The 26,670-nt window shown below is 38.5% G+C and overlaps 1 long non-coding RNA gene across 1 annotated transcript; it reads left to right on the top strand.

Moving 5' to 3' along the window:
- LOC110402778 lies at window positions 15,184–25,106 on the top strand. The gene is made up of 4 exons (XR_002441296.1): window positions 15,184–15,264; window positions 20,298–20,402; window positions 24,050–24,176; window positions 24,765–25,106. It is a non-coding gene; the product is annotated as an uncharacterized LOC110402778 (long non-coding RNA).

Genomic DNA, 26,670 nt, shown 5'->3' with positions numbered 1-26,670 from the left:
ACAACAAAAAACCCCACAAAAACCAACAACAAACCCAACCCAAAACAAACAAACAAAAAAATCAACCAAACAATCCCAAACCAAAACAACATGATAGGAGAGGGGCAAGTGAGAGATAATAGAAAGCTCCAGTTTCATTCACTTCACAGAAGAGGGTCTATAAGCAATGCTGGCTTGCTCTTACAGCGAAACACTCCACTGCTGCTACAGCACCTGTAATCTTCTGAATGAGATTCTAAATATGAATTACTTATCATCCTTTTTTTTGTCATCTTCTATTCTTCAGATACAAATACAAATGTCTTTTAATGTGTTTCTAAAGTTCAAAAGGAACGACCTCTGTGCAGATTTAATTATCTGAAACCCTCTTACTCTGCTATACTTCTAACATTTGTGGAGCAACTAGCTGTCATTGAGCTTGACTTAACCAACTTACTGATATCAGTTAATTGGATAATGAGCCACAGGCAATCTTTAGGCATCACACAACTATTTTCCTCATTTCATCATTTACTGCAAGAGAAAATATAATAGAATTTCCCCAAATACACTGAAAGTATATGCCTATTTTAATCAATTCAAATGTTAATGATTTTCATTCTTGCTGCTCTTTATTGTCCTCAAATCAGTTGTTACATTATAGTTCACTTTTTATTTGAACTCTGTAAGGACATTCTCGTGCCTTAAAATGGTGTGACCACTCAGGATGCCTGAACATTTGCACATGTTGCTTAAATGGTGTGGCTGGCACCAGTGGATCTGTGGGTGTTTGCTGTTAGTAGGTATTTTTAAAGTTAATCATGAATCTAGTATATTGTCATTTTATTCTGTGCTCTAATACATAAGAGTGAAGTTGAATTCATAACACGACGTGTACTGCTAGGAATGGCTTGATGATTTCTTTTTTTTTCTGGCTTTGTAAGCCATTTGTAACAGACCCCAAAATGTTTTGACATAAAAGATACTGCATAGACCAATGGGAACATTACTAATGTATCTCCAAAACAGACTTTGTCCACCGCTTAAATATAAATGTGAAGAAAATTCCTTGCAAAGGTATTAAACATTTAATAGCCTTAAAAATAGTTACTTAACTAGCTGAGTGGCTCATTTCCTTAATGAAGAAGGCTTTTAGATTAATTTTTGCAAGATTTTAATTATTCTGTTCTAAGTAATGGTAATATTCCTCTTCAGATTTTCCCATATGCTGATCACAACATCAGAACTTTAAAAATTAACTTTACAAAGCATTCAGCAAACTTTCTGATAAATCCAATACTTGTAGTTTTGTTGTTGGTTTAATTATTATTTGACCCATATCTGCCTGCTGGCTTTCTGCTCCCATCTGGGTATAGCAGTGAGTTAAGTCATACTAAGCTCCACTGATTTTGAGAAGAGGACACGGCTTTCAGCAGCAGCCCATGGTTCCTGGTCTCCTCATAGTGTGATGGACCCCCAGAGTTCCTGGTGTTCGAGTTCTGTGCATCTCAGAGGTATCTTATCTGTGAGCAGATGATGCTGAAATGTGTATGTTACTGCATATACTGGGATCAGTTCTTGGGAGCTGAAATCTTTCTTGCTCTTGCAGCGTAGAAGTACCGGATCTGTGACTTTGGAATCTGTCTACCTGTTTTTCCTGTGCAGTTTAAATGTATGCTTAGAGTAATAAAAAGTATGTCCTCAAGGAAGATGTTATTTTTTCAGATTTATAGTACTGTTACTTATTTCAAAGTGTGCAATTTAAATTTGTTCTTATCAGGAAAAATGTAGCAGTGAGAAAGTTTACATTAGTTCCTAAAACTAGATGCTGAAAATGAGGGGGAGGCTTTTAAAGTTTTAATATGCATTTTGCAACAACTGGTATTTTCTCTTTTGAGGGGATTAATGAAATGCTTTAATACTGCTTTTTGTGATGACCTCCAGCACATTGTTGAGGGTTTGTTATCTTGTCAAAGCCTGTAAAATATGGACCCTGCAGGAGTGATGATGATGCACAGTAAGTTGATAAGGAGTTAGTCCTCTTGCATGGGGCTGGGAGGAAAAATGCTACAATAGATACAGATGGAAAGGAAAATACAAGACCCTGTGAGAATCCACCAGCAGTACTGGTTCTAAATTTGTTTTGGGCAAATTGAATTTGTTGCTCTTCAGTTTTCCCTCTGCAAACTCTCCTGTGACTTTATTGTCAGCTGAAGTGTTTATTGACTGAGAAGTGCTTGCATTTTAGTGATGGATATGGTGATCCTGGTAAACACTTTGGGGCAATATTGTGATGCAATATGCTGTGTAAGTGTTTATGTCGCTTTATAATGGAGTGGGCAGACACTTATTTAAATAAAAAGTAGAATAGAAATCTCATTGTTTCAGCAACCATTAGTTTCCTTAAAGTTAGTATAAAGATAAGAGTTAAATGATCTGTGGATATATACAAATGTCTTAAAGTAGACAAGTAACACCAAATCCAATGCCATTATTGCTGGGACAAGTGCCAGCATTCTCGTTATTTTTAATGACTTCCAAACTGAGTCCTTAGCGACTGATGAGGTAAGCAATTTCAGATGAGAAACTTGATATCCTCAGTGCTGAAAGGTGTTGAGCACTCTCATTTGTTAGGGAGTGTGGCCAAGCCTGGGATGCTCCATGAGGCAGCAGACAAAAACTGTCGGTTAAAGCCAGCTGTGCCCATTCTTTTAAAAAGGGGAAAGAATAAATATTGCACGGTGCACTGCAGGAAAGCTGCAGAGTCCAGCTCACATGATAATGAAATGTCTGCTTTGGAACTTAAAATTACTGGAAAGATGACCCTGTGATAGTAGAAAAACTCACAAGTTTGGCAGATTTAAAGCAAACACAAAGCAAAAACTATATATACGTGTTTAATGCAATAGATTAAAAGGTGGATCTCACCCTAAGAGATTGCAAAGAGATAAATTTGTGAAATATTGGTTAACTGATGGCTATTAAAACTGACAGCTGACATGCAGCCCTCAGCTCAGAAAACTCATAAATCGCTAGCTGCTCAAATTTGGTGAAATAAACCAGAGGAAAGCCTCTACTCTGCTCTATCATGGTCCCTGGACCTCTGTTACTGACCACCACAGAGGCTGTTTGCTCTGTTGTCTTCCCCGTGGAGCCAGTGCTGTATGCTTGACCCTAAATCCAAAGCTTATTTGTAGGGTCAATCTTAGAGCTTACAAGTTATCTTGTCATGTATATTTCAATTGGGTACATTGCACTTACCACTAATGGTTGATCTCAGGCATCCTGGCTGTGACCTCTCCAGCCAAGCTGATGGGCTGGGCTGTGGGTACAAGGAGGAGCACCTTGGCCATGTGAACGCTGCCAGGGCTTTGGGAAGGGCTGAGAAGCCCTGCAAGGCCTCTCTTTTGACTACCTGCAAACATGGAAGTAAAGAGAAAAGGTGGGAGGAATGGAGGCTGTTGGGAGTGCTCCTAAAATATCTGTGTGTATTTTAATTTCTGTTCTATGGTGGGAAAACCTCACCTGACCTGCTATCTTGGGATGTGGATTTGAAAGTCTGCCTTGAAAATGGGACAGAAGTACATGTACAACCAGGTAGCTGTCAGAGAGGAACAAAATACCGTTGCTCTGCAGTCTCAGGAGTAGTTTCTGCAGCAGGACATGTGCAAAGAGAGCTACAGCTATCAGAAGTATAGGTGAGCAGTCTACTGTGTAAATTTTCACTAACCTCAAGTATAAGTTACTTTAGACGTGGTAATATCCATAATTAAAATGCTCCCTTGAAGTAAATAATTAAATGAGGATTACAATTATAAGTCACAAAGTGACACAGGTGACGAGCTTTCCTAAAGTAGGACAATTAAACTGTAAATTAAAATTAAATTTCTCCACAAAATTAGAATATTATGCAAGGTAATTATCTAAGAGTAATAGGTTAGGTCTGTATATTGCAAAAGTAAATCCTTTCAGAAATCTCCAGGTTTTTAAAAGTATTTCCTGATGGGAACAAAAGACCGAATTAAATCTTTATGATTTTTTGAATGAAAATGATATTTCATGGAAGCAATTTGGTTTAAATAACATTTTCCTTTATCAAACTCTTCTATTTTATTTCTTTATTATTATTTATCCTAGCAGAGATATTGTCCTCTGTGGGATTGTTTGCTGCTGGAGAGATGCTCCTGTGCCTGGGCACGGCTTCTGTTTGGCCCTGTTCAGTGTCAGTGGGAGGAAGCACCACCGTTGAGGCTTCTCTCTTGCTGCGTGAGCAATGAACCGTTCTTATTGGCACCTTTGTACATGCTCAAAAATTATATAGGATACAAATTGCTTAATTCATTATGTAAGGTATTTTGCCTTTGATTTTATTTTTTTCCCAACTGTTCTTGTGAGAATTAAAAGACAAACTTTGTTTTATCCTGTTCTAAAAGAACAGATTTTCTTCTCCTGGCAAGAAGTGACCATAGATCTTGGCAGTCCCTAGATCAAGAGATTATGAGCTGTTCCAAATGTTCTGTAAGTAGTAAAGGAATATACTTTTTCAGTATTTTTCAATTTTAAATGGATCAGTGTTGTAGGAAAATACCATCAGTACACAAGATTGTAGTGAAAAATGGCATTCTATTCCAAATGCAAACAATTCTGAATAAAAGGAGCTGGTTTTTAGATTGAAAAAAAGAAAAAGGGCAAAAAGTAAACCCCCCAAACCAAAAACTGGTAATTTATTTTCCAAGAAAGCTCTGAAAAACACTAGAAATTGTTTCAGCTAAAAAGAAAAAAATAGAATTGTAACAGCAAATAAACCAAGACACAGGAGGAAGTATACAATTTCTTCAGAAGCGTTTAAATTAAATTTCTGGAACTCTGAGGCAGAATTAGGATGTCTGAACAATCCTGTTGGTAAGTTCAGGGCTGTTTCTGGCGTTACGGAAGTCTTTGGCTTTGTGTCCACGGTAGTAAGGCTGCATGTGTTATGAGGTGCAGTTAGGGTTACCATTGCATGGTAATGTCAAGACTTAGCAAAACCTTACTTGGATTAGTAGTCCTTCCTCAATTATATAGTCTGACTTAGTTCATTGAGTTATTTTTGTGAGAAATAACATTCAGAACATGTAAAGGATCTTACACGCTTTGGTGCACAACTGGTCAGTGGCACGTAAGCTCACTGCTGTGGCCATTACAAAGGCAGGCTGGGCTGGCGGTGGCTTCCTGGGAAAGGTGGGCTGCTGCTGCTACCCACCTGGCCTTGCTGCTCTAGAACTATTTAGGTATTTATCAGGATATGCAACACCCAGAAGGATTTTTTTTTGTTATTGTTGCCATTTTGTTCTATTAAAGTAAATAATCAGAAGTTCTGAAAAATAATACATTAATCTTTACATTTTTAATATATTAATTAAAAAAATGAATTAATAATAAATTAACGTTCTTCGATAACCTGACATAGTGAGTTGTATGAGCCTGCTGCATCAGAGCATCCAAACATAACAGTGTTTTTCATATTTTACTGAATCCTAAAGTGTAGTTTTTAATCTGTACTTCTAGGAATACCTTTTACCCAATTTATTAATAAGACAAACAAGAATCAAACTTTGACAGCTTTTTCACTCTGAATTCAGAGAAAAAGATAAGTTTTTTCAACTTTGAATATACAGTCCTAAAGCCTGGAACAATTTAAATCAATTTTTAGCCACTGTACTCCATTTAGTAAAATATTTAGTGCTATTATGGTTGTGTAAACCATTAGACTGCAATTAGACTAACACAGCACAGAGACTAATAGTTCTGCTGGAACACAATGGAGATGCACGACTGCCCTATTAAGATTGGAAGTCTTTAAGCACTGAGATTATTAAAAAAAATTAATCACTGTTATAGTCTTGATTTTGTTAGATTGTAATAAAAATACCTTATTTATGGATAGAACTACTACTTTGTCAACCTCTTAAGAACTAAAAAAAAGAAAATCTTACTAAGAATCCTTTGGGTTATGATTATATGATCTTTTGCCTTATCGCAGCTGGGATTTCAGAACTTCATCTGTACTTTCCAGAAAGTCTCACTCAGGTGGGTTGTACTGAGGAGTATTCTCAGGAACTACACAGGGCTTTGTCACAGGTATTTGAGAGAGTAGAGATGTAAAGGATCTGAACAATATTCAGTTATATTGTTGTCTAAATATTCTTTTATTGAAGACTGCACCAAATATATTCATAGATTTCTAAGACAAGTGTAAGTGAAAGCTGAGATTAAATACTTTTCCTACTTTGTTTAGTTTGTAAAGCATTTAATAAGAGTGTTTGTATGCATAGGTGTTCAGCAATGGGGGAATAAGAAGCATTTTAAAAATAAAAAGTAGTCTGATCGTAAAAGAAAATAAAATTAAAAATGGGATCACGAGCTGCATTAATGCTGGTAATAAAATCTAAGTAGCAAAAACCAAAACCGATTTCGTCACAAATCACTCGCATTCCTCCTGTGCATGTGGGTGGCAGCAGCATTTCTGCCTGTGCTTAATATAATCAGAGAAGAGAAAGCAAAATGTCTGAACTATTCACCACTGAGGTAATGGCTGAGAACTGCAGGTATTTGAAGATAATTTTCTAACAATCCACATACTGAAAAATAAAGCAGAAAAGAATCATTCTCAGCTGACATGTCCATTTGAGAAAATCATTGAAAAGTTAAGAAAGGATTAATTTCTGAGAGTGAAAAGCAAGAAAGATGATGAAAATTCTTCCTGTGGCTATTGGGCATAGTTAGACAGGGCTGCCTGTGCTGGATGGCTCCTTTTGGTTCATAGTTTAGTTAACTTGTCTCTCACATTCAAAAGTAGTTTGCCAGTGCAAATAAATTCATGTTGAATAAACATAGTTTGACTTGCATGTCAGCTGCCTGCACCTGTGATTAATCTCATACCTTCACTGATGATAAATATTAATCAAAACCATAATTTCAACAGGGTTTTAAAAAATGTGTGGGCATAACTATTAAAACACTTAGTGAGAAAGGGATGCATTGAAATGCAGAATTAACAAATATGACTCGAGGGTAGGAGGTATTACTTTAGAGAAATGATACTATTTAAATATGGTACTTGAAAATAACACATTAAAATGTCTTTAATGTTATAAATTCTCTCAATTATCTGTCAGCTCTCCAGAGGTATATTAGGAGCTAGTTTGTGTGAGCCGTAGTACGTAAGTGCACCGGACCCTGTGAAAAGGTTGCTCTGGTGTGGGGGTATCTCTGATGTAATGCAGAAATGAGTGGGAGCCTCCGTTGTTCAGGACCACATCATAGCCTGTGTTTGGGGCTGGGACCACCAGCTGGCTGCGTCCACCTTTGGGTTGGACCTGACTGACTGTGCAGAGACAACCCAACCCGATGGTGATCATCTGCTCTAGTAACACTGTGTTCCAAATGTTTGTAGAGTGCAGGATTCTTGATTCTGATGATTCTGACTTACGCAGACTACTTGGAGTGTCTGTTTAAAGACATGCTCTGTGCTGATATGCCCTTTGCCAAGGCTGCAGGGAAGGTGCCCAGGAAATGCTGAAGTGGAAGTGTGGTTTTAGGCAGAAAAGAACAGATAGTGACAGCACCCTATGTCTGCTATCAGAAACTGCGTGTGAACAGTATCCAATAGCACAACAGACACTGTTTCTCTGTATTTCCCTCTTTGTTTTCACCCTGATGATAATCTGCCCCTGGCAGAATTGGCAATTCAAGTGCACTTTTTCTAAAAAGTGCCCTATTTGATCATTTTGACCTTTCTTTTTCTAAATATTAGGGGTGTGCAAAATCATGGTATCCCTAATCAATGTACGATTCTACATTTTTACAACCTCAGTTCCCTCTGGCTCCTTGCTCAAGTCTGGTCCAGCCTCGTAGGGCAAATCTGGTTGCTTTCCTCCCCATATAGAAGCACTGGTAACAACTTTATTTTAAGAGAAGTTTGGACTGAATCTGTACTTTGGCAAGTGGCTCTGCTGTCTGTGCCTTGGCTTCTGCCGCATCCTCTGGCTGCCATCCACAGTAGCTCTTGCAAGACTTTGAAGCTCTTTTCTTCACTGGCCTGTTACATTTTCCTGCTTAAAATGATCCTTGGCATTGAATACTGTAGCTTTCTGAAGCTTGATTTTTCAAAAACTGTCTCTTGTACAGATTTTAATTCATTTTTTTTTTATTTTTGACAGACTTTCTAGGAAAGTGAGGCAGATGCAGCCATACCATTTACCCAGTGTGCATCTCCTAAATAACTGCTGAATGCCTTGCTGCGTTTCATCCCCATTTGATAGTATGGGACAGAGCTTTGAAGGAGCTGCATCCCCCCGCATGCTTTGCTGGTGCCTTGTACGAGCACACCTAATCTTAGCTCTGCTTTTCTTGACTCCAGTCTAATGTAGTTAGGTTCCTAAAAAAAAATCATAGCTTAACTTGTTTTTTCTCAAACACCAGCTGTCAGAAGCTCACATAGGTCTCATGGAACAGGTGCAGTTTCTGAACTGATTTAGATGAAGAACAGGGAGACATTTGGTAAATATTAATTGGCAGGCATTCTGAGTAAGGACAGCAGACAAAATGGAAGGCACATGAGTTTGGGAGTACCTGACAAATGGGATCATCGATTATTTATTTATTTTAAGAAAAGGAAAAGAGGATGCAATTAACATTTGATTCTGCTTCTGTGGTGCCCTTCACGAAGGCTGTACCCTTTGGCTCATTAAGTGTGCTGCCACATTTTTTAACTAGCTGTGTAGCACCTCACATGCTTGCTCTGTACCATCGGTGTTGCTCTCATTCTTAATTGCTTCCCATGCTTTCTAATATTTGAAAGAAATAAAAGCATCAACACAGGAAATAAATATGGGGATATTTTTTCCCCCCAGATAATACATGATGCACAAATGATACCTGGGAAGTGTTGAGTGTGAAGAGTCCCCATTCATTCTACGTGCTGTCATGGCTTTATGACAACTGTATTGCAAAGTTTCCCAATGTGAGGACCTGCCTTACAGTAACTACTTGCAGGTGGGATTTCACAGGTGGAAGGAGGAGGAGTAAGAAGAGTGTCTCTTTGTTCTCTGATGATGCTGAAGACCTACAAATACCGTTGCCTGTCTGAACAAACAGGAAAAAATGTTGATTTTATTACCTAGTTCATTAGTACATGTTTTTCAATGTGATGGTTATTACAGACTGTAATAGTTCTTTGACATTGGGAAGAACTCCTTGTGCCCAGACAAGATGGATTAGGGTTGCATTAGACTCCTTTCCCTGGTGGCTTTTCTTCATCTGCAGACTAAATCCTCAGATATTTGTGTGCTCAGAACTTCATGCAGAGTACTTCAGCACAATGTGCCCAGTGGGAGCAGGAGCATCCGCTTCTAACAAGTGTCCTTGAAATGGAAAATGTAGGTAGGTGCGCTGCTATGTGTCCATCTCAGATCATGCAGGTGGAGCCCGAGGTAACCCATATGGGTTCAAGAGAAACAGCGTAAATCACACAGCCTTGCTATATCTGCTCTGCATAATGGTGCCCCTGTTTTCTGCCGCACATGGATGCTTGGTAGTCCTGGGATTTCATGAAGGATGTGGAAAACAAGTGCGTTTGCTGTACCTGTTTCCAGCTGATAGCCTGGAAATGGAGCAAGTCAGAAACAAATGCAGCTTTTTGGATCCTTAAAGGTCCATTTTCATTAAAAGCAAAGTATTACTGTGACATACTTATTTATACATTCGTTCCCTGTCTGTCTATGCCTTACAGATAGAGTGAGAAGAGAGCCTTTACATAAGTTTTAAAGCGTTTTATTTACCTTGAATTACTTGCATGGCATACTTTTTTTTTCACACTGTATTAGATAGCAATTATTCTGCATTCTTTCTTCACAATCAGTTTCTTTTGTCCAGTGTATCTATCACTTGTTTTTATCTATATCTTACACCTATCTATCTATTTCCTCTTTGTGCTTAGTGTTGGTTGCAAATTGTATTTGTGATGCACAGAGCTTTCAATCTGCCTGTCTGGATATTATTTTATGCAACCGTGACTACCGTAAAAATTGGTTTTACTGCCTCTTTTGTGTTATTGATTCAAGCCCATTTCAGAATCAACTTGTTTGGAATGATCAGGCAATGTTATGCGCCCCAGATTCTCTCAGTAAAAGTTCATATCTCATAACTAAATGCAGTAAAATTTTCAAATATGTCTAAACACAGTTATGTTTTGAATTTAGAACTGATAGAACTGATCAAATATACATGACGTGCAAGTGTGTTGTTCTGGGCTTACAAGAAGCGTATGAAGAGAAAAGTACTCAGAGACCAACCTTTTCCTAGAGGACTGTCTCGTACGTGCACTCTGTGAGATGCCTAATCACATCATTCATGTTTCCATCCCAAATGAGATGGACGTCACTTTGGCATTTTGACTGTAGGACTGTATCTGTAATTTGAGTTTATTGCCTAAATTCAGTTAGGGATTCAGTCTTTCAAATCTTAGCGTTGCATTTGTTCTCGTGGTTAGGTAGAAATATTTGTGTGCTGACAATCAGTGGAAACTGATCTACAGAAAATAATCTTTGCTCATTAATGGCTTGACTGGCCGAACTGCAACTTTGTGTAACAGAGAAGAATAAGCAGTGAGATTTGTAATGAGTTAACTGTAACTTTCAAAACCCCAGAGTTGGTAAATTGTTCACTGGCATCTGATCCCAGTCTTTATCTGAACAATAGAAAGAACCACACCCCCAAATTGTCCATCTTTGATTAGCTTCCTTTTGGGTCCCCAAAAATGTGAAATAGAATTTGAAGGACCCCATAATTTCAGCCTTTCTACTTTGTACATCCACCCTGGCCCTGATGCCGGCACAAAGACAGCATCCCCTGAGCTGCAGAGTGCAGGTATGCTGCCCTTGGGCTGGTGATGGCCATAGTGACGGGACTGCTTGTCCTCAGCAGCGTTTAAGCAGCACAAAGGGTGGTGGTGGCATTGAACCCACCCACTGTGCTTTGTGCTGTGGCATTATGCAAGCTGGGCGCTCTGGAGCTCAGCTCTGTGTCAGCTGCCCTTTAAACATTCCGGCAGTCGTGGATGTGGAATATAAATTCCCCCCCTTTTTTTTTTTGTTTCATTTCACAGCTCTTTTCCTTACTGATCTCTCTCAGTTCTTTACTAATCTTTTTATTGTCTTTCAGAGTGCAGGCTTTTTCTTGAGTGCGTTTAGTAAACGTAGGGAGAGGAAAGATCTACTCAGTGTGAGTACAAAACAGATGCACGTATATCCCGAGATGAGTGCATTATGGATAAAGAACCATTATCATTCTTCCCACATCCACGTTTCCATCTACTTACGAGATATATACGTGCGCCTTGTTAGCAATGATGTTATAATGCAAAAGCTAAAGTTTTCATATCGGAGGAAACATATATTGTTAAATGAACTGAGAACATTCTCCCAAGGGTTAGCATTTCTCTTGTATGTGTGAAATCCTACAGAAATAAATGGCCCTATTATTTTAATTGGATCTTTTGCTATTAGAACATCTTTCTTTGTACTGCGGTAAAGAACCTTCTTTTCCTTCCTTCCCTGAAAATGTGAAATGAGCAAAAGCAGACGATGCATTTAAACATTTATGATTTCAATGTAGAAGACTATACATATATATATATAGATGCACATATTCGTATAAAAATTAAATTCATATTTTATGATGTATTTCCTTCTTCTCCCTGAAAATATACAAAGAGAACTTCTACTTTTAAAATAGATATATTTAAAATTTTGCCTTGTCCTTTTGACTGATACCTTGCTTAGGATATCAGGAATGACTCAGGCACTTAAAAATTCACAGACAGCAGTGCTGTTCTTTAATCAGAACATAGTAGTTTTTTTTTTTTTTTCAGAAAGAACAGTATCTGCTTAATAAACAATAATCCATAGGCTCTAATACTCCTAATAGTTAAGGACAGACTTCAGCGCTTCAGATATATGGACTCTGTGCTTAATTTGCTTCAGTGAGTGCGAATTCATACAGTATAATAAATTAAATGGCTTTGAACCATTCTAATTTGCTTTGTAGAAGAGCACAGAAGTAAGGAAGGAACTTGGTTTTCACATGTTGTGACCAAAAACACAGTAGAGTAGAAAATTTCCTATGAAAGAGGTTTGAAAACTGATTTCTAGGTGTGTTTGTTTCCTCTCTCTTTTCTGCAGCTGTTCAATTATGAAGGGGTAGTGCTGGTAGGAAAACCAAATATCTGTTCTCCAGGGTAGCTACATTGTATTCCAACATTCAAAGATTTGGTTTCTTTTATAATTGGAATGAAATATTGATTTTTTTTTAGAACGGAATTCTCTTGCTCCTCCATCTGAATACTAGCTGAACATGCTCACGTATGTATGGACTGTGTATTTACTGTGACATGAGAATACAGTAAGGATATAAACCTGAAAACAAAATGAATTGTAATTACCTAGGGAAAACAAATTTTTATCATGCAAAAAAAGATAAAGGAATGACTTGTTATGAGCAAAATGAGAAAGTTGTAAGGACAAATAAGCTCTTGCTACTGAATCTTGGATAATGACTTTCAGTGGTCATCTTTGTTGCTGTTCAGCCCTGCAGCGAGTGTAGGCTGTGGGGCTGTGCAGTATGAGGATGTGGGATGGGGCCCTCAGGGAAGGCAGTGGCAGATGGACGCTGCCTTCAGGTGGCATCATGCGCCCATGTAACCAAACGTCTGCTGGTCGGCTGCCTATTGCCTTGAAAAGAAAACACAGCTGCAAGGAGGAATACTGAATTGTCTAGTTTTGGGGGCTTCTGCCCACAGTACACATGGCAGATTTTTTTTCCCATTTCTTTGTACAGCATGATCTGCTGTTTTGGGCAAATTAACAAGATACCCGGCTGCATACCAAGGTGACTTGCAGCAGCTCTTGGGGCATTGGCGCTGCCCTCCCTGCTCCTCTCCCCACTGACCAGAGCTGCTGCCAGGCACAATGCTCGCTGAGTGCGGGGCTGCCCCAAGCCCATGCTGGGGCTGCACGTGCACAGTGCTTTGTGACAAATGGCAGCTCGCAGCTGTTTCCATAACAACACTCTTGTTAGAAAATAAGTATTTCCTCTACTTTCAAAATTGTCATTTTGCTGACAATTAATTGATATTAATGTCTTTTTCTGTCTTTGTGTTGGAAAGCATTATAGAAATAACCCAGAATTGTTTATGTGGTGGTAAGAGTGCTGTGGCCTGCTGTGGGTGCAGGCTGAGGACATCCTCCAACCTCTTTTTGTCACCCCAAATTACCCACTCTTGGTTCCCCATGTCAGTCATCAGAAGTTACACTCCCAAGAGTGGGAAACATACTAGGGTAGTCCTGCTGCAGTGACTCCATGCTGAGCTGTATTTTTGTAATCTTTGGATACTGTGGAATGGATAGTCATATAAACATGCAAAAGATGGCTTTTTTCTAATACTTGTATTTGCTAATTTGAATGCTTGAAACTGTAAATTCCTATTTTTTAAGAAATCAAATTCTTCAGATTTCTGGAGTTTAACAAGTGGTACAATCATTCAGGCTATAAATCTTTTTGGAGATCGTGATTTAGATTTTTAATGGAGGAAATTTTTGTTGTTGAGGAAATCTTTGGTGACTGGCTTTCCCTCTGAAGCATAAGCCTGGCTGAACAGCGACCTGTAGAAAGGGGTCCAGAAGCTCAGCAATAGTAGCTGTTGCAGCCAGTTGTGTGGGGGTCTGGTTAGCTGAGCTGTATTCCCTTACCTTGATTCATTACCTTCTCTGCTAACAAGATGCGCTACTGTTACATAAAGCCAAATGTTTTTCTGCTCTGTTTGGAATATTTATATTGTGCCCACCAGCATGGTGCCATAATATGTCATGAATACCATAACTTGCATCTGTCACTTGTCACAGTAGTTGAAACTGATGTTTGTAACCGATGTAAGTAAGGGACCAAATAAAACGCAGCCACCAACCTTTGGATAGAGCTGAGCACTGTGGCAGTTATTTCATCCCATTCAAAGCAAGCATTACTGACGTGGTTGAGTCATTGTTTAACAGCAGCTTGTTCCTCAGTTTTATGGAAAGTCTCTTATCTATCAGCTGCTCATCTACAGACACACAGAGCAAAAGCAGCTCCACAGCAAGTCCCAAGAGACTGGGAATAGCTGAGCTGACTCTTGCTGCTAGACAGACAGTAGTAAATCACAACTGGTTTAAAGGAAGAAAAATGTAAAACTTGTAAATTGAAGCAAGAATTGGTGACAGTAGAAAATAAGACACATTTTAAAGAAGTGGAGCTTTACAGTATGTGTGTTTACACTGAATAGGTGATTTATGTAAAGATCAAAGGAAAAGACTTTTTACTAAATGTTGAAAACACATTTAATGTCTGTGAGTGTCTGTTCTTGCTGCAGGACTTTTTGTTGAGACATTGTAGATCTTGCAAAAGACAGGAATTTGTGTGGGAGTAGGTCCTCTTATTTGGAAGTCATGATGTTCACGCTACGCAAACGCTTTTTGAAGATGGTCTGAGACATTCTTGTAATTTGATGTACCCAGAGTTAAATGAATACTGACCATCTGAGGAAAGTGAATGATAAGGACACAGATCAATTCAATAATTAATTTGCTTTACGTCAGTCTGATGCTTTTAAAATGTTTCATAGAAATTTGTAATTACTTGAGGATTGCTGCAAGAACTAGGATTAGAGAAGATATATTTCAGTTAAATAGTGGGGGCCATCTTTTGCTCCTGTTTATGCATACCATACGTTTGACGTAGGCTGACCCTGTAACAAACTTGAAATCTGTGTTTGATCTAGGGGATCTTTTTGTATATGGTTAGAAGAAGCCTAAACAAAGCTATCCAATCAGACTGGTACATCAATATGTTGATATAATATACTGAGACAACATAGTATTAATCTTGCTAGAACTTACATATGGCTTCTTTGGCACCCAGTGTCTCTGTCAAGAAGTTCTTTATGTAAAAATTACCTTGCTATTTGTATTGCAGTGTAAGCAACTAGAGACAGACAAGGCCACATACCTAAGCTACTACATGCTGTTGAGTATTGACTTAAATACTGGTATAGTTGGAGGTTGATTTTTTTTTATTTTTAGTGTGTGTAAATTTTTTCATGTTATGTTTAAGTTTAACAATGTAGGAAGAAAATAATGTTTTGTGTCCTCTCAGGACTATACGAACGTGAAGCATGGAGTTGAATAGGAGCATCAAGAAAGTGAAGTCTGCTTGGTAGGTAACAAAATAGCGATTGGAACTGAAGGGTAAGTATGATTGACTTCGGAAAATGAAGTGGACGTAAAGAGTGTATTGAATTCTTATGATAAAATGTCTTAATTTTGAAACCACATTTAACATCTGTCCTGAAAATATGTTCCTTCACCCACGACTGGGCCTTCCTGGGCTTGGGCTGGGCAAAAAAATCTGCTGTTTTCTGGTGGTGTGTAGAGGAGGATCTTGGTAGATGGAGAGAGGTAGTTGTGGTTGGGCAGCCACCCTGAGGGACGAGCTAGTGGGCAGCAGGACAACTGAGCTGTGTTGTCCTGAGACGATGTGCAAAGAGGTGTGGTGGTCATAGTGCGTAGAATCTGTGCCTCATGCAAGGACCACCAGACTTGGGACTTGGTTTACAGGGGGTTAAATATGGAGTCCTCTATAAACACTTCAAAGAGAAATTGTTGAAAAGTTTCTGTAAAATATGTGAAGCTGGCTTGTGTTGTCACTTCAAGTGATGCAATGCTGAATTTTCCTATTAGGGAATATCTAGTCTGAATATTATTCTTTCTGATTTTTAGTTCTACCCATTTGATTATTGATTTATATTTTTTCTTTGACCTGCTGTCTGAATTGGTGACAGTGATAAGGAAAAGCTGGGGAGACAAAAAGTGAGATTGCTTTGGTACATACAAGGTGACCCAGAGAGTCAAAACTTTGGAGGCATCATGGGCTCCAAGTGCTGCTGCCACCAAAGTGTAGCTGCAGGTCAGGAGAGGTGATTTCACTTGTTGTAGAAATAGATAAATAAATGGTGCATTTATTTGGATTTTTGAACAGTACTCTGACTGTTTGAACATCTCTTAGAATTATAACTATCTATTCATTTGTAGTCCCTTATTGCAAGTACGCTTTGGAAAGTTCATAGAGAGCAAGGAAAGCAGCAGCTCCCAGACAAAGACTGGAAGAAACAAAGGACATCATTTAAAGTCAAACATTAATGCTAATAGTATTTGAAATTTGTATTAGATGAATTGGCATATTTACACAATGTGGAAAATGAAAGGCTGTTTTTTTTCTGTAATTTATTCTTTTGGATCTATGTTATTGGTTTGTTTTCCTTTTGGCTGTCATAGTAATTGGTATCTACTTTTCCAATGGGGCATCTAAAGACAGTTCAGCTTGGGGGCGTCCCAATTGACTCCAGAAGGATTTTTCTATTCATTTTTGCTGATTCATGTTACCAAATGTAGGATTCTTGGTCTTCCATTATGAAATTTCTTCATAGAATCAATCTCTCTATTAAAATATGTGTTTTTATCCCCAGTATTTGTGCTTAGAAGCACATCACAACCTATAATGAGTATAGTTGGTTAAGAGAATAATTTATGTTTAGTGAACTGAACTTTCTCCACATAGCAGAGGGGGACTACCAGCAGGTCTGTGTTTCTGTGATGTGCACGTGACCTGTTTTTACCTTGAAAATACCCACTTAGAAAAATCCTCCATCTTATTCCCCATTGATTTTGTTCCATTGTGCAGTGTCATTTTTTCCTTTTACTTCTTCATGCTAACCCCCTTTTCTCTTCTTCCTCTTCTTTTTCTTTGTTCTACACCTTTTTTATACTTTATATAGATTTCCCTCCCCTATGACATTTTTACCATTTTAAAGCATAAAATAGGGCCTCTTCTTTCCTTCTGCATCTGTGACCCCATCCCCTGCTGTACCAAATTGACACTTCTGCAAGCGGCGGCTCCAGCCAGTCACTCGAAGGCTGCTGCTTTCAGAAGTGTTGATTTAGTGCAGCAGGGGATGATGTGCTAGCTGTAAAATGCAGGCAAAAGTAATAACAATAAAACAACCCTATCAAAAGTCTTGTAATGAGCGGGAATGATAAAGTTTGTGGGATTGGGAAGAAGAGGGTCCCTGTGAGCAATGGGGTGCTGGCTGCTGATGAAATGGGAAGGAGCAGCCCCTGAGCGATGCTTGTCCTCCTCCAGCTGTGCTGTGTGCTGGCAGCCCTGGGATTGCTGGCGTGGAGTGGCATCTCTGGGGCACTTAAGGATTTTGTGTTTCTCCCAAACTGGGGAGATTACATTCTGGGATAAAAAGTGTGATTTAGGCACCGAGGGACACCTGTGCTCTAGGGTCACTTAATCTTTGCAAATGGTACTGCTGGACAGCAAAAGACTTCTTAATTTCATTTTTACAGAAATATTCTGTATGGTTCATGCATGTGCAGGCTCAATTTCTTAAAAAATACACAAATAGCTCATTGATATTTAAGGCACATAAATAGAGAGCTCCTTCCAAAACAGCTCTCAGTAAATCACTTACAACTTACTGGCACAGAAGTATTTAATGAGAAGTTGTATTTGTGCTGCACAACTAATAGAATTCCTTAAAGCTCTAGATGGGCTAGCATTTTCTATTACAGTCTCCAGGTGCTCAGAGTAAAGTCTGTTCATCCCTTTTGATTTGTTCTTGCTCAATTCCTTAGGTATTTTCATAGGGGAAGCAAAACCCTGGCTTTCTGCTCACTGCTGGTTTTTGTGGCAGCTGCCAGTTATGCCCACTCAGGAACCATGTCTGCGCACGTGCCAGTGTGGTCACAGCCAGGCGCTGCTGCAGCATGTCTACAGGGCACAAGGTCTGTGCCCTCCCCCAGCACTGAATGAATGAAATGCAGTGAATGAAAATGTTATTTAGCACTGTGTGCTAAATATTAATGCTGGTAGTAACTGAAATGTGTGATAGGGCGATTTCAGGATGAAGGTATAGAACGTAATTCACAGATTATTTCCCAAAGTACTTTCAGCATCTTTTTTAAAGATGTACAAGTCAATATAACAGACTGTAATATTCATTAACACTGTTCACAATGTCAGGTCAGTTAGATTAAATAGGAATCACTGCAGAAAGGTGTGTGGTTTTGACCAGCTCTGAACTAACTTGTCAGTGACAGGTTTGAAAGGTGCTAATAAATGTGTGAAAAACATTATTTGCTTGTTTAAGTCTGATTACACAAAGCACCTACCAATGTTGCGTTGAGGATGGGCAAATCTTACAAGGACTCTTGGAAAACCCTCTTCTTACAAGTTTGTTTCAGACCATAGGTTTGGACTGTCTTTGGATTAATGGGGGGAAAAAAGCATACTTAAAATTAAGTATGTAATTGAAAACAGGATTGAGTTCATATTTGCCAAGTATTGGGAAAAAATCCTGTTGTCTGAAAAAAGCATCTGCTTTTCAGCATTTAAAGAAATACTTTGTAATAGGCTTTCACAACGATCACCCTTGTAATCTTGTTATCCATCATATTAATTGAAGGAGCTCCTTTCTGATAATCTCTGACTGTTTACAACGGGTTAGCAAAGCATCAAAGGCTGCAGCAACTTTGAAAGAGAAAAGACAGGATGGATCACTCAGTCAGTTTTTCTGCCAACATAGGATTATTTCATAGAGACCGTTTTTTAGTCTTATGTCAACTTTAGTTTTTAAAATCTCGAGTGAAAGCTTCCATATTTCTCCTTGGGAGACTATTTCACAAGGCAATACATCTCACTGTCAGGAAGATTTTCCTGATACTCTATTGAGATTAAGCTTTTTCTTTCCATTATTTCTAGTTATATCCCTTTCCCTTGATGGCTTTACACACTTCAAATATTTATAGATTATTATATTTTTCCCTTAAGAAGTTGTTCTTGAAACTTTCTTCAGCTATCAATATCCTTTTGGTTTTGAAAAACCTACCTAAGACCTTCTAGGCTGAGAATGACATTTACTATCAGTAAATGCTTACCACAGCATTTTCTTTTTTCTCAGAGTCCAACATACGTGTGAGATTCTAGCTAAGAGAAATCTAATAGATAGAATATTTTTATCAGTTCTTTGAGAATTGTTCCTTTGGTTTACTTTTGCTTCTCGATGCACAGCTATTCTGGCCATGGTGAATGAGGATCCCCTGCTGCTATTCAGTTCCTTATTTCTCACATCTTGGTGCCCTGCTGCACAGAAAGCTCTCATCCCTATTAGTGTTTGTACTTCTGGAATTTCCAAAAATTTGTTTTATTCCTGTAACATTTGTGGTCAGGGCTCAAGATATTTCCAGGGAAAACAGAAACAAGAGGAAGAGGGCCATGCTCTACTGTAGTCTAGGATGGCTTCTCTGCATCCCCCCTGCTGCGAAAGGGAAAGTCATCTGTTCTGTGCTGATGTGTACTGGTGGTCTATGGATCTTAGAATCATAGAATCACAGAATTAGCTAGGTTGGAAAAGACCTACAAGATCATCCAGTCCAACCTACCACCAATAACCCCACTAAACCACGTCTCTCAACACTATATCTAAACGTTTCTTGAACACCTCCAGGGACGGTGACTCAACCACCTCCCTGGGCAGCCCATTCCAGCACCTGACCTTCTAAGGTTGGCAGCTGGAAAAATTTTCTTTCTTTTTAATGCAACTTAGGTTATTGTTATTAGTGGTGACTGTAAGTCCCGCATTAAAGAAAATGGGAAGGAACTGAAATGCATTCCATGCATTTGGGAGAGCAGCTCTTGCTGATGCTATGATTTCTAACTTCCTTTTTCAAGGAAATACTGCCTGTCTTCCTTCTCTAATAATTTTCGATCACAGTGGTCACTTTCACAGCTGAGTCTGGTGGTAGCAAAGGTCTCAAAGGCACCAGCAACCATGGCAGTTGTGTGCAGCCTGGGAAGTAGCTGGGCTTGTCTGGAGGTTGGGCTGGTGGCACAGTGTGCCTGGACACTTTCCAGCTGGGAGGCGCTGGACTGAGGGCAGAAAGGGGAAGGTGGGCATGGAGGGGAGCACGGATGCTTGTGGGTGTCACAGGGCAGGAAGAACTGTTGTTGCAGCTTGAGGAACTTGAACCTTTCCCCAGGATTTTTTAGCCCTTGAACACCCGGCACTGGTCCAATTGTTCTTTCCCCAAAATCAATAGTTAAACTCTCATTGATTTCTGATGACACCATACACTTAACATTCCAGTCGTATTTCTGAAGCTGAGATGTATCTCCACGTCTTGCAGAGGACTAGCTGCAGCAGCAGACCACAACTTACAAAGCTCTGAGCGTGGAGTTCCCTGGGAAGTGCACAGCGTGGGAACACCACCGCAGGTGTCACCAAAGCCTTGGTAGGTGCTGCTGTGCCCCTGGGCACCTGCTTCTCCACCTATGTCACAGTAAAAGCCTGTGCCTAGTGTGCTTATTGTTACATCTGCATCTTTCTCTCATTCAGATTGGCAGCTGCCTGCTCTCCTCTTCCTTTTGACTATTCCAGAATGCTTTCTCTAGATGTTTTAGCTGATATTTACCTAAGATAACTTTTAGTTTATTCCTTCTTGAGTGCCTGATTTCTGGATCCTCCTGTGTATCTTTCTAATTAACTTATGCTTGTAATATTTTCCAGTTTTACATCTTCCATGACTTTTGACAATGAGATTTGCTGCTTAATACAGAGAATTCAGTGCCTTTATTTCTGTATTTAATTTTTAGGAGATTACTTTCAACTGTACTTCTAAAACGGGTATAAAGAACAGTGTTTACTAGCAAGGTTCCCTTAACTTCTTTTCATTGAGAAGTGGAATAAAAAGAGTAATGAAGTTGCACGTCTGCTGACTACTCTGCTTGACTGATTCACAGGGTATTTGCTCTTAACATGTGGTAAGAGTTTAAAAAAAAGTGTCAAACTTTTTTTGGCACCCAGCTACAGTAGATGCTGTTAGAAGAAACATATGGCCTCACACTAACAGTGTTAAAGCACTGCTAAAGTATTGCACACATGACATTGACAAATTTCCTCCAGGCTTTTTGTTTTCTGTGCTATTAAGCATTCAAAGTCCAGTATTTCATTACCACTGATGATACGGAGAGCCTTATTGACATTCTATCCATCTGTTCATAACATGCATTATTAAATGTGAAGCAACTAGTAGGTAGGAGTGCACTTGCCAGCTGTACAATGAATTCTCACCAGTTTAGTGCCCTCTATAAATTTTCTAGTATACTACCAGTTTTTAACATAATTTACAATGGGATTTTTTTAAATTGGTACAGTGCATTGTGAATAGAAAAGCTGCTTAAGAAGAATGCTTTATTTCATAAGCCTTAGTGTGTAATCTTCAGTTATAGTTTCAAAAACTCAGGAGTCCTTAACATACAGGGAGTGTCTCTGATATCAGCTCTGACTGCGTTATTTTTCTCTAGGAGCAAGTATACTGCATTACCTAAGAACAGGACAATGGGACCTCAATGAGTCACCCTATTCATGTATTTTTGGAACCCAGAGGAATTGGTTTGACTATTTACAGATTATAACAGTTGGTAGTTGAATGTTTTATTTTCATTCCCAGTTGGTACAATATGTTCACAGCTGATGTTAATGACTTGCCCATTTGATATCACATATGGTCCACTATTTGGGTCTCCTAAAGCTTTCTTTTGTGGTCAGGCTGTCTTAAAACTATCATATATTTAGGTTCATTCTGTCTGCTGGGAAAATGACCATGAAATTCTGGAACTTGGCAGCTGCAGAGAAAATCAGTTATTCCATTGATGAAGTCGCAAAATATTTGGGTAAAAATGACCAAGACAGAATATTTTTATATAAAATTTAATGCAAACAAATCTTTTACTAGATTGTGTGAAATTTGAATAGAAATACTCTTATTTTTTCCCCCTCATCTTTGGAGCTGTGTTTGAGTATCTTTCAAGTGTTACAATACTGTTGAATGTCATCAAGACATCTTTCAGTGGGTGTTTGTTCGCACTGGGAAACAATTTATGCAGAATTTGTATAATTCAAATCATTATTTATATCTTTATTTTGATATTATATTTCTGGTAACATTTTACGAAGGAAGAAGACCTAGAAAACCAAAGTAACTTTGGTTTTGGCTTCTAGAATAAGAACACGGGAGAAATAAACAGAAATAATACAAGAGCAAAAATTAAAATTACAGGCCTGTCTGTAGTTCTTGTCTTGTGATACAAGTGTTTATACTGACTCTAAAATATAACTCATAAAGCCACAGTCTCATGAAAAGATTATTTCCAAAACTATTACATTGCCCTCTGAGAGCTGAAATTCTCATTTATTCATAGGAGTAGATCATAATAGCTCTAATTCCCTGAGAAGTGGACATTGTATGATAATTGAGCAGGCATATTAATTGTCCTCCACTTCACCTCTAGACGTTTAACTCCTTATCTAGTCAACCAGTAAACAATAATGCTTATTTGTGCCTCATAGTTCAAATAATTTTTTAACTAGGTAATTCATGTGAAACAAAGCAGAATAAGTATATTCTTGTGGAAGGGACATTGAAGTTAGATTAACGTATTAAATGTTATTGGTTGGTAAGAGGGAGTTTTTATGGCTTTAGTCTTTCAATCATAAGATTTTCACAGTAACAACAGATGATCTCACATGCAGGGCAGACTTAGCAGTTCTTGCTGTATGGCTACTGCTTTTTATGGCCTCTGTCACCCCTCACTGCTGCTGGTTTGGAGAGCACCTATGTGAGTGTTGGATGTAGCAGGCTGGCTGCCTTTGCTGGACTGAAAGAGGCAACTGGTGGTAGGGGTGAGCTTGCTGGCTTGTTTAGCTCAAGGTGATAAGATTAACTGCTCTGATCACTTGTAGTTGGCGCCTGAAAGGAGGTGGAAATGGAGCTCAAGTAGGAGGCTTTTTCAAGTGAATAACATCAGAACTGATCCTGGGACACTATAGAGGGGAAGAAAAAACACCAACAATAAAACTAATAGATAAGAAGTAAAATTCTGCCCTCTGTTATGAGCAATTTCAAGGAAATAGAAAATGACAGTAACACTTCAGCATGCCAATAGGTTCACCTACCTTGAAATGTCTTATAAGAAATAAAAAAAAAGAAGAAAAGAAAAGATTGAGGAAATCAAATTATTCTTGAATAATTATGGCCTAAGACTGGTGCTTGATGTTGTGGTACAAAGCATTTCTTAGGCAAATCTTGGTCATGAGAGAGTTAAAGAAGTTAGCAACATGTTGCGTCTTACAACTTATTAGATAACAATGGAAGGTTATGCAGGAAGAATGTGGACTTACGGGACACAAATTAACTGGTGTTCAAAAAATACAGTATTGCTCATAGATAACTGAACTAAATCTCAAGATCTTGAAACAATGCTGTTGAAACATTATCTTCTTGGTCTTATTGGTCTTGCTTTGCCACCAAACTCCATAGGCAGAAGTGGATAGGGATGTGATTGGCCATTGTCTTATGGTACATTTGCAGATTATGCTTTCTACTTCCATATGAGTCTGTTTTATTGGATAAAAATGAAGTCACCTTGTTCTAGTCAGGCTTCCCTATTCAAGAAAACAAGGCTATCCTCACCATTAAATAACTGGTACTTTGGATTGCTCCTCAAACATTATGTATCATGTTGAAATCTGTGCATTTAATCTTACTTTACAGGAAAGAAACTTTTGTCTGGTCTGTTTTTATTTATGGCTGCCTAAAACAGGCTTTGTGGTAGCATCCAGCCTATTTTAGGAACAGGAAAGATCTTTTCTATTTAACAACTGGAGAATATTAGATAGCCCAGGAGATATTTTTCCCCAATTTTTTTTAAATATTATTTTATTGTAGTCACACAGCACATGTTAGCATAGCAGCAGGAGCTTCTTCCTAAGATATTCCCCTTATCTGGGAACCTGCAGCAGGGATGAGTAGCACTATCCAAAGCAATAAGCTCTTTGCAGCTCTCCACTAAATGTACTTCTTCCTCCTCTTTCTTCCAGCGGAGAAAGGGCCTGGGGTCTGCTGAAGCAGAGAGAGCCATGTGGGAGTGATTCATTAAGCTGCAGTTTGCACACTGCACATTGTGAGGGGTGAAATGGACTAGATGGAGCCCTATTTGGGGAAAAGGTTGGTTAGAAAAATGTCATTGAGTTGTAACTTATCATCAATTCTAGATATGTTTTGGGGTATCTCTTCTCTTGATTGAGATTAAATTACATATGGTGTTAATGCAGAGTCTTCTGCAACAATGTAAATGAGTTGTTAACATGGCACTTCATTGCTATAATAATTCAAAGCTAGTAGCAGGCTTGATGGTTCTGCAATAAATGCTTTATTATTTAGGAAAAGTATACTATACAAGTTGCAATGTGCCATGCTCATTCATGCTGTAAATCAACAAAGATCAGCAGACTGAATAGAAAAATGAAAAGCTTATTTAGGAACTGACACAAGCTTTCAGATGAGCAGGGATGGCTGAAGTTAACTGCATTCATTTTTCTTTGCTTGTCACAGTTGCCACTTGAATTTCACTGCTAAAGATTGTGGGGAGTTTTTCTTTATAAAATTATATCTACAGAAACAGTATTTGCATTTATATAGGCTCCGTTATAATAAAGTTAAACCTAACACACCCCCTTGCCTCCACAAACAAACAAACCGACCAGCCAACCAGAAACCCCAGTTAAAATAATATTTATCCCTTGGTTTTTGTAGATCTGAATAGGATTCTGCTAAATGGGTCCCATCAACTGCTTTAAAGGCATGAAACTGGTGAGCAGGTGAAATGCAGGAATGCAGAGCTATGGCCTTCACTCCAGCTTTGCTCTCAGGCTATCTCTGTCCTCACATGGATAAAATCAAAGCTATTGAAAATGTGGTAAGTAAAAGCACAGACTGGGTACAGAGTTTGGGAGACTGGAAAGTAACATGGTCCTTGTGGCATGAGTTTGCGAGTGAGTGATGCAGGGTTGAGTGTGATCCTCCAATCGCCATGAGCAGACTTGAGACCCTGCTGATAGCACTGTCTGCTGAACTGACACAGTCTCCTAGAGATGGGTAAAACTGGTCCCTGGGCATCATGCCCTCCTGAGAGGGCTTCAAGAACCACATTCATGAATGTTTACCAAATAGCCCATTTCCCTCATGCTTTGAATATAGCATGAAGCTGTCCTTTGCTTATTCTCTGTGCTATCTTACTGATCTTAAGGAATACAAAAGCTGGGATTTCTGGCCTCTGGAAACATTTTTTTTTTTTTACATTTGATTGTGTTTTAAAACAACGACTGTATCTTTTCAATTACAGAAACATTTTGAGGATGCATGTGATGCGTAAGAATTCTTTGGAAGTGACATGTTTTGCTTTCCAAACTATTTATCTTACTTGATCAACTTGAAAAGTTAAATGCCTTTACTGCTTTGGAAATGTAGCAATAAGCATTTTGTTCAAGACTATTATCTGCAAATAAAAATATAAAATTGAGAGCTGTCTTACACTTGCATCACATTGGATTAACTGAAGCTTTTGAAATTAGGATCATTTAAAAAAGATAAAAGAAGTGCAAGATTCTAAAAAAGTGAGAAATTGTCCATAATCTAGATCTTGAGTTTGTTTCAAGGGGAAAAGTTTCGCTTTTGAGCCAGCTACTTGTATGCCAAGGAAAGTCCAATTAAGATGATCGAATTGTTAGTGTCATAAAATAAAAAAGGCAAAGGACACTTAATTATAGCTATGCTGCCAGGCACTGGTATAACAAAAGAAAAAATGTTCACCTACAACACAGAGAGCTGCCTAAAGCATTTGGTGTAATAGGAGACAATATATGGTCTAAACATATACTTCTAAATATTTCAAAAGCTATATCTCCTGATTTTCATGCAGCTATTTTCCAGTTATCAACACGGTTTAAGAAAAAGTAAGATTTTTTTAATATTGAGACCTTCAACTTTGTTCACAGGTTGAAGAGAAAGCGTCATGCATTAAGACAAAAAGGTTGCCTAAGAAAATGTGTTTGTGACCCCGAAGAATGTATAATTGATGTGTGTGGTTGTCTGGATGGTAGAATAACAATAGCAACCATTAGAGATGAGAGCTGGAACAAGTCAGGCAGTGAGGCAGGATGTATTTTATAGGTCATCTGGGCTCCATTCAGATCTACAGGTTGCTATTTCTTCTCCATACTTGAAAGCATTTAATGGATTATTATAAAAGGAAAAGGATGGTATGCAATAATGGTTTAAATTGAAGCTGTGTGTATATATCACCACTGTGCGACTTCTAAATGAATGCTTCATTTTTAAAATTCTCCCATGGCATACTTGAAAGTTTGCCAGAGCATCAAGGAATTAAAACAATGAATTCACCGGCAGAAAGAGTAAAGGACACTTAATAGTACCATTTTTCTCTTTCATGACATGGACCATTATAAATAAGGAAAGTTCACATAGAAAGATTTTTCCGAAACTACTGTCTGTCCTCTTCAAGGCAGATGAACTGTTTTTGTTCTCTGTTGTTTTATAATATTAAGAAAAAAAGAGAATTTTGGAAATGGGCTTAGCAGTCAAACAATCAAAGCTGAAAGCACATCATAGTGAACTCAAAATCAGAATCCCTGCTTGCCTG

This window comes from Numida meleagris, chromosome 7 (assembly GCF_002078875.1).
Source record: "Numida meleagris isolate 19003 breed g44 Domestic line chromosome 7, NumMel1.0, whole genome shotgun sequence".
Lineage (NCBI taxonomy): Eukaryota > Metazoa > Chordata > Aves > Galliformes > Numididae > Numida > Numida meleagris.
This window is presented reverse-complemented; position numbering and strand designations above follow the sequence as displayed.